Genomic DNA, 9,279 nt, shown 5'->3' with positions numbered 1-9,279 from the left:
AACCCCCTGATGGGCCTGTTCTGTGCGTGACAGGGGAGAGCTCCTTTACCCCCTGATGGGCCCTGCTCTGTGTGTGACAGGGTACGGAGCCCCAACCCCCCTGATGGGCCCTGCTCTGTGCATGACAGGGGGCAGCGCCCCAACCCCCTGATCCGCCCTGCTCTGTGTGTGACAGGGGGCGGTGCCCCAACTCCCCTATCGGCCCTACTCTGTGAGTGACAGGGGGGAGCTCCTCAACCCCTTGATCGGCCCCGCTCTGTGCGTGACAGGGGGGAGCTCCTCAACCCCCTGATCGGCCCCGCTCTGTGCGTGACAGGGGGGAGCTCCTCAACCCCCTGATCGGCCCTGCTCTGTGCATGACAGGGGGCAACACCCCAACCCCCTGATTGGCCCTGCTCTGTGCGTGACAGGGGGTGGCGCCGCAACTTCCCTATCGACCCTGCCTTGAGTGTGACAAGGGGCGGTGCCCCAACCCCCCAATTGGCTCTACCCTGAGCTTGACTAGGGGTGGCATCGCAACCTCCCGATCCGCCCTGCTCTGTGCATGACAGGGGGCAGCGCCCCAACTCCCCAATCAGCCCTGCTCTGAGCCCAACCAGGAGCTGCACCTAGGGATTGGGCCTGCCCTCTGCCACCCGGGAGCAGGCCTAAGCCAGCAGGTCATTATCTCCTGAGGGGTCCCAGACTGCGAGAGGGCACAGGATGGGCTGAGGGACCCCCCCCCCACCGAGTGCACAAATTTTTGTGCACCGGGCCTCTAGTATTATAATAATTATAAATGTAAATGTACCTAAAACAGAGCAGAGCCCCAAAATAATGAAGCAATAACTAACATCATTGAAGGGGGGAAAAAATCAGGAGATTTCAATACCCCACTCTAAATAATTGACAGACTAACTAGACAGAAAATTAGCAATACTAAGAATTAGTAAACTTGAACCACACTACCAACGAACTAGACTTAACTGGATATAAAAAAACTCCAGCAAACAAAAGAATACATACTGTTTTTACGCACATATGAAACATTCTCCAAAACAGACAAAATGCTAGACCAGGGGTGGGCAAACTTTTTGACTCAAGGGCCACAATGGGTTCTTAAACTGGACCGGAGGGCCGGAACAAAAGCATGGATGGAGTGTTTGTGTGAACTAATATAAATTCAAAGTAAACATCATTACATAAAAGGGTACGGTCTTTTTTTTTTTTTTAGTTTTATTCATTTCAAACGGGCCGGATCCGGCCCGCGGGCCATAGTTTGCCCACGGCTGTCCTAGACCATAAAATAAGTCCCATAACTGTAAATGAACAGAAGTCATATAAAGTATGTTCTCTAACCATAACAGAATTAAATTAGATATCAATTAAATTAGAAACTGGAAAATCCTCAAGGGTTTGGAAATTAAACTTTACAGTTCTAAATAAGATAAGGGTCAAAGAAGAAATTAAAGATAAATTAGAGGATATTTTTAACTGAATGAAAACAAACATATCAAAATCTATAGGGCCAGCCAGTGTGGCTCTGTGGTTGAGCGTCAACCCATGAACCAGGAGGTTAGGGTTCAATTCCCGGTCAGGGTACATGCCTGGTTTGCAGGTTCGATCCCCAGTAGGGGATGTGCAGGAGGCAGCTGATTGGTGATTCTCTATCATCATTGATGTTTCTATCTCTCTTTCCCTCTCCCTTCCTCTCTCTGAAATAAGAAAAAAAAAATTTAAATTTTATAATTCTATGGGATGCAGTTAAAGCAGTACTCAGAAGGAAATTTACAAATTTAAGATTATATTTGAAAGAAAGTCTCAAATCAATAATATGAGCCTCCAACCTTAACAAAACAGTAAAAGAGCAAACTAAACCCTAAAACATGCAGATGTAATGGAATAATAAAGGTCAAAGAAGAAAGTAACCTATATATATAAAAGGCTAATATGCTAAGTGTCCCTCTGCCCATCCGACCAGTCACTATGATGCACACTGACCACCAGGGGCAGAGGCTCAACAAAGGAGCTGCCAAGCTGCAGTGACTTGGCAGCAGCAGTTCTCGGGTGACGCACTCCAAAACCAGAGAGGAGGGAGCCCGATTCCTCACAGGGCCACGCAATTTCACCTTCAGCAGTGGATTATGTTGTTGCAGCAGCACTGTTGGCCCCGAATCTGGTTTACTGCACACTTGCATTTGTATTCCACACCCTGTACAACAGCAACTTTGTGGAGTGCCCTCTTGCGCTCTGGGACCCTTCGGGGATGTCGGAGAGCCGGTTTCGGCCCAATCCCCGCAGTCCAGGCCGAGGGACCCCACATGCTGGAGGGACCCCGCTCACTCCAAAAACACGGGGGAAGGACCACGGGAGGTTGGCTCCAGGATGTGTCCAGCCCATCTCGCCTAGTCCTGCCCCGCCAGCCACCTTCTAATTAATCTCCTTTCAATGTGCACAAATCCATGCACCAGGTCACTAGTAAAATATAAAACGGTAAATTAGAGAAAAACTTGGTTCTTTAAAAATAAAAAAAGTCAACAAAATTGAAAAACTTTAAAGTAGACTGACCAAAATCAAAGAGAGAAATAAACACAAATTACCAAAATCAGGAATAAAAGAAGGAACATTACCACTGACACCCCTCCGAATAAAAAAAAAATTTTTTAAGAATTATGAGGGAAGGAATATTATAAACAAGTTTATGCCAACAAATTAGACTTTTATCAAATGGAAAAATTCCTAAAAAGACACATATTATAAAAAATGACTACAGATGGAAAAGTCTGACTATGACAAAAAACAAGCTGAATTAGTACTTTAAAATCTTTCCCCACACACACACACAAAAAGGCCCAAATGGCTTCACTGATTAATTCCATCAAATATTTAAAGAAGAAATTCCAATCCTTCATAAACTCCTCCACTAAACAGAAGAGGGCACATTTTACAGCTCAATCTATGAAGCCAGAGTTACCCAGATGCCAAAGTCAAACAAAGACATCACATGAAAACTACATACCACTATCTCTCCTGTTTAAACAAAGATACAAAAATGCTTACTAAATATTGGCTAAAGGAATCCAGCAACATATAAAAAGGCCTACACACCATTACCAAGTAGAATTGCCCCATGAATGCAGTTGATTTAAAATTTGGAAGTCAATTAATGTAACCATATTAAGACAATAAAAGACAAAAACTACCTAGTTATTTCAATAAACACAGAAAAAAAAAACATTTACAAAACTCAGTACACATCCATGAGAATTTCCTCAACTTGATAAAAGGTATCCACAAAATTCCCACAACTAACATCATATTACATGGTTAAACACTAAATATTTTCCTTGTAAAAATCATGATATCCATTTTAACCACTTCTATTCAACAATGAAGGTCCTAGCTAGTAAAATAAAGCAGGCATAAACAAATAAATAACTAAAGGCATCCAGATTAGGAAGGAAAAAACTTGTCTTTATTCTCTAGTGATTCTGTATGTAGAAATTTCCCAATGAAGCCACAAAAAAGCTACAAAAACTAATAAACAAGTTCAGCACACTCTCAAAAAAAAAGTTCAGCAAGGTCACAAGATATTAGATCAATTAACAAAAATCAATGGTATTTCTATAGTGAAATGACAGCTTTGTATCTTATCTTCCTATCAAAAATTTGAATTGATTCAAATTTTCTTTCTTATCCCTCAGTAGAGCTTCAAATTTTTCAAGTAGATCACTTCCAGGCATTTTATCTTTTTAGTTGTTATTGTGAATATATACCTTTTCTTCCATTATTAGTCCTGATGTCATCTATTATTCATATAAAAAATTAATTATGTACCCTGGCCGATGTAGCTCAGTTGGTTGGAGCATCATCCCATACACTGAAGGGTCATAGGTTCGACTCCTGGTCAGGCGCGTACGGGAGGCAGCTGATCAGTGTTTGTCTGTCTGTCTGCCTCTCCCTTCCTCTCTCTCTAAAATCAATTTAAAAATAAATTTTAATTAATTATGCATATTAATTTTATAAGCACTTCCTTTAGTGAATTCTCTTAATATTATCAATACAAAAACAGGCAGGCCAATGAACTTAACAGAACTGATTTCAGAAACAGCCTTCCCCACCTCCTCAGTAACTGGAAATTTAGTATATGATAAATGTGGCATTCCAAATATACAGAAAAGAAATACATCATTCAATATGAAGACAATTGGTTAGCCATCTGGGAAAAAGTAAAGCTGGATATCTACAACCATTGCTTATACCAAATAGTGTTTATATAACAAGATTTTAAACAATTTAAACCATAAAAAAAATAGAAAACCTACACTAACTTTTATTCATCTACCACACTTCACTGAATCTAAAACTACTAATCTCAAGATACACAACTATTTTATGTGTCACTAAGAAAATAATAATGTCAAACTATGACAAACAAGCGATTCAGGTCACTCAGAGATGGTATAATGTGGAGGGAACAGTGAGTCCTATAATTAATGATGAAGACCTTTTAAACTTTACACAGAAACCTTCCCACCCCCAACTATGAAGGAAAAGATTTCAAGCATAAAAATTAAAACTTCTACATGGCAAAAAGAAAATCAAAAGATAGGCAAAAACTCAGTGAAAATAACTTGCCTAACAAATGACAACAGGCTCAGCACGTGACCAAATAGATCACTGAAAATATACATATGGCCAATAATAATGGAATAAATGCTCACACTCACTCAATGAAAATCTGAAAAGCGATACTAAAAATCAAAACATTGACAAATATTAAAGTACTAGAGGCCTGGTGCACAAAATTTGTGCACAAAGGTGAGGGGGAGATCCCTCAGCCCAGCCGGCGCCCTCTCACAATCCGGGACTCGGCAGTTGGACATCCCTCTCACAATCCGGGGCGCTGCATCCACCAGTGACCATACTTTTCATACAGGTCAAAGGCATCTTGCTGTTGTATGGGCAGCTACATTTATTTGCCCTGATTATAAAAAGTAGTTCATAACATGATCCTTCTGAGGCAGAAGTACCATTTTCCCCATCTTATGGGTGGAAAAATTGAAGCAGAGAGAAGTTAAATAATTGGCTTTGTCACACAGTTATAAGTGTTAGAATCAGGGCTGACCACAAAATGTGCAAGCCAGAGTCCATGCATGTCATTGCTGTATCATCCTGTTTTTTCAGTGTTAGGGTAGCCTTGCCAGGTTTTAATTTTTAAATCTAAGAGACTATTCTAAATATATAGGAATGCATGTTCATCTCCATGTAGAATAAACAGGATGTGGACAGTTTGGAGATTCTCCTGATGAATTAGGATTAAGCAGCCACAGATTTCTTTTTCAAATACTGCAGAAGCCACGGTTATTGTTTAACTGTGTGTGGGATGTAGCAGTTTGTAAGCTATGACATTGTCACTCACAATCTGGGACCCCTCGGAGGATCGGGCCTAAACCAGCAGCCAGACATGCTCTTGCAATCCAGGACCCCTTGGGGGATGTAGCAGTTCGCCAAGCAGCAGGCAGCCAGGGAGGAGCCCGAATTGGGGACAGGCGCCACACTGCTCACGCTCATCCCAGCTGCTGCGCCTCCTGCCACCACTTGGTAGTGCTGCAGCGGAGTCAGGAGAGGCTCCTGCCGCCACAGCTGCAATCCCCAGCCATGAGCCTGGCTCCTGGCTGAGCGGTGCACCCCCTGTGGGAGCGCACTGACCACCAAGGGGTAGCTCCTGCATTGAGCGTCTGCCCCCTGGTAGTCAGTGCACATCATAGCAACTGGTCATTCCGCCATAATGGTCACTGGGCTTTTATATATATGGATGACACTAGCAAGTGTTGTCAAAAAGGATTCCCATTTTCCTAGACCACTGATATTTTTTTTTAAATATATTTTATTGATTTTTTACAGAGAGGAAGGGAGAGAGATAGAGAGTTAGAAACATCGATGAGAGAGAAACATCGATCAGCTGCCTCCTGCACATCTCCTACTGGGGATGTGCCCGTAACCCAGGTACATGCCCTCGACCGGAATCGAACCTGGGACCTTTCAGTCCCCAGGCCGACGCTCTATCCACTGAGCCAAACCGGTTCCGGCTAGACCACTGATATTAGGGCAATCTTTTTAGTTAGGCAATTCATCCACCAAATTATTAAACGAATATACTCTTTGGCCCAATAATATTTCTCTTAGGAATTTATATTTCAAATATATTTTTAAATATGTGCAAAGACATACCCAAGAATATTCACATTATTAGCATTTATTACAGCAAAAAACTAAAAACCTATAAATATCCAGGGGTGAAGGAATTGAGCAAAAAAGAAAAAAAAAGAACTCATGGAAATGGACAACAGTGTAGTGGTTATGTAGGGTGGGGGGTAGGGAGGGTGAGTAAAGGTAGAGGAGGGTATGGGGGGGTAAATGGTGTTAGGAAATAAATATATAAAATAAAGAGGGGAAAAATAAAATAGGGAAAGCTGGGCTGAGGTGAGGGTATATGGCATTGTCTGTACTATCCGTTCAATTTTTCTACAACCAAAAACTGCTCAAAAGAGTCTATTCATTAAAGTGTTTCAGTTAAAAAAATAAATAAATATCCATAAAAGGAGGACCAGTTTAAATAATTATGGTACATCCAAATATTAGAATACTACACAGAATGAAATAAGGAATGATATGCAAAGATATATAGACGTTAACCACAACAAAAAAGACATGCTGGCCCTAGCCGGTATGGTTCAGTGGATAGAGTGTTGGCCTGCGGACTGAAGAGCCCCAGGTTTGATTCCGGCCAAGAGTACATGCCTGGGTTGTGGGCTCGATCCTTGATGGGGGCGTGCAGGAAGCGGCCAATCAATGAATCTCTCTCATCATTGATGTTTCTGTATCTCTATCCCTCTCCCTTCCTCTCTCAAATCAATAAAAAAAATTTAAAAAAAGACATGTTGCCGAACAATAGGTATGACCTCATTTGTGTAAAAAATTTGTTAACACGGTAGAGACAGAAATGCTTGCACTTGTATAGAAAATGTCTGGAAGCATGCATACATACACACACACACACACACACACACACACACACACACACAAATGTTAACAGTGAATGAGAATAGGGAAAGCCCCCCCCCCTCCCGCTTTGTTACCTTATAATATTCTCTACTACATAAGTGTGTATTCCTCTTATAAGCCCTTTGGTAAGGAATGATAAAATGCTGAACATGACAATTACCAAAAAATGTGAAAAAAGAAAAAAAAAATCTGAAAATATGGCCACTAAAATTGCTAGTATTTCCACATCCTTGTTTTAAGAGAATTCTCAAATAAAATTTATGAGCAACATGAGAATGTGTGCCACTGACAGATACGTAAATACCCTGACAACTGTCAAATGTTTCATTTTCTTTCACTTTGAAAGATAAAAGCACAGGTCCAATATATACTCCAACACAGGCCAATGAGAAAGGAAAGGATCATCTGTCTTCCTAAAATAAGGGAATTGGGGCCTAAAAAAGAAACATGCAAGTAATCTACTTAAGTGATAAAAGACATTGGTCTTCATCCTAACAAAACTAATAGCATTAATTTATTTCAATGTGCAAATGTTATATCTATATATAATGGTATGCTATGTATGCATAATATTCAAGCTATGTAAGTGGGTATAAGAAGAAAAGGGATTGTCTAATAAATGCAGTTATAGATGTGTTTACATGCAAGCATATGGGCATCTAACACAGGTGGAAAAAAAAAGATTGAGTAAAACAGTATTGGATTACCTCTATAAAATATGTCAGGCAAATGCCCATCCCGCCAGATCACTTAGCTGAATTTCCAAGCTGTTGATTCCTCCCTCTATCCTACAAAAATACAAAAATAGAAATTACCCCCAAAAGTATCAATATTAGACATATTCTTTAAGTCAGGTAAAGTAGTTATATCTAAATATGCTAAATCTAACAAAAATTTTTCCATGAAAATACTGTTTATTAAATCAAATTAGTAGCAACTAACAATGACCCATCAGTACTAAATGATATCACAAAGATAAGAAATGACCCTGACACTAATTAGACTTTTTTCAAATTTAACTTCTGAGGATAAAGATTTCTTTAAAATCAGGGCCATAATCTAGAATAATCTTAAACAACTTATAAAAGGAAACAGCACAAAATGTGTTTTATTAAAATCTATAATAATAAAAGCATATGCTAATTAGACTAGACAGCCAAACGACGTTCCAGATGAAGCGGGGGCTGTGAGGTCCGAGCCCCTTGCATGATTTTCGTGCATAGGGCCTCTAGTAATATATAAACCTCCTGAATACATGGGAGAGACCCAGCAAAACTGGGTAACTCACCAAAATGGCTGAAACCACCACTTTAAATACCATCTTCAGTGAAGACAAAAGAAGATGTGGCTGGAGGGAGTCAGTTATGGAAGGTTACCAGAAAAAGCACAGTAAACAAGGGTAAGGTTATTACAGAGACTTGTCTTCTGAAGTGATAGGTTTATAGAGACAAATCATCCCAGGCCCTCCCTCCCCAGGAACATGAGGGAGATACCCTTACAAATGGAAATTCCCCATATAAATGAAAGTATCTTTTACAAAGGGTAACTTCTATTTGGTTTTCAGAACTTCTCCCAGGTCTTCAATTTCTTAAAATTAATCAGCCTAGCCCAGGCTGGTGTGGCTCAGTTGGTTGAGTATTGTCCTGAAAGGTTGCCAGTTAGATTCCCAGTCAGGGCACATGCCCAGGTTGCAGGCTATTTCTCTCACATCAATGTTTTTTCTTTCTCTCTTTCTCTCTCTCTCTCTCTCTCTCTCTCTCTCCTCTCTCTCTCTCTCTCTCTCTCTCTCTCTCTCTCTCTCTCTCTCCCCCCCCTTCTTCTCTCTCTCTCTCTCTCAAAACCAATAAAAAATGTTATTAAAAAATTTTAAGAAAACATCCTAGCAGATTTGCCTTAGTGGATAGGGCATCGGCCTTCAGACTGAAAGGTCCCAGGTTTGATTCCAGTCAAGGGTACATACCGCAGTTGCAGACTTGATCCCTGTCTCTGGTTGGGGCGTGTTCAGGAGGCAACCAATCAATGTGTCTCTCTCACATAGATGTCTCTCTCTCTGTCTCTCCCCCTCCCTTCTACTCTCTAAAAATCAACAGAAAAATAATCCGCGGGGGGAGGATCTTTTTTTTTTTTTTAAAACCCATTTAACCAGCCTAAAAAAATTCCTTATGCCATAATTTTGGGGACGACAAAATTCTTGTTCCCCCTACGGCTGTGACCCCTTAAAAATCCTGTACC

The 9,279-nt window shown here is 40.7% G+C and overlaps 1 protein-coding gene across 7 annotated transcripts in view; it reads right to left on the bottom strand.

Annotated features, from left to right (window-relative positions):
- Nucleotides 1–9,279, bottom strand: part of ZNF148 (zinc finger protein 148) — a 142,681-nt gene that overhangs the window by 90,936 nt on the left and 42,466 nt on the right. For 5 of the 7 annotated variants that reach the window (XR_002830265.1, XR_002830266.1, XM_006092840.3 and 2 more), the window contains exon 2: nucleotides 7,755–7,835. The gene's annotated coding sequence lies outside the window, so the exon portion shown is untranslated. Of the gene's footprint in view, nucleotides 1–3,816; nucleotides 3,874–7,754; nucleotides 7,836–9,279 lie in introns of those variants that run through there. The other 2 variants (XM_023757345.1, XM_023757346.1) reach the window with 2 other exon arrangements.

The sequence above is a fragment of the Myotis lucifugus genome, unplaced genomic scaffold, assembly GCF_000147115.1.
Source record: "Myotis lucifugus unplaced genomic scaffold, Myoluc2.0 scaffold_105, whole genome shotgun sequence".
Lineage (NCBI taxonomy): Eukaryota > Metazoa > Chordata > Mammalia > Chiroptera > Vespertilionidae > Myotis > Myotis lucifugus.
The sequence above is the reverse complement of the archived record's forward strand: the minus strand, read 5'-3'. Positions and strand labels throughout refer to the sequence as shown.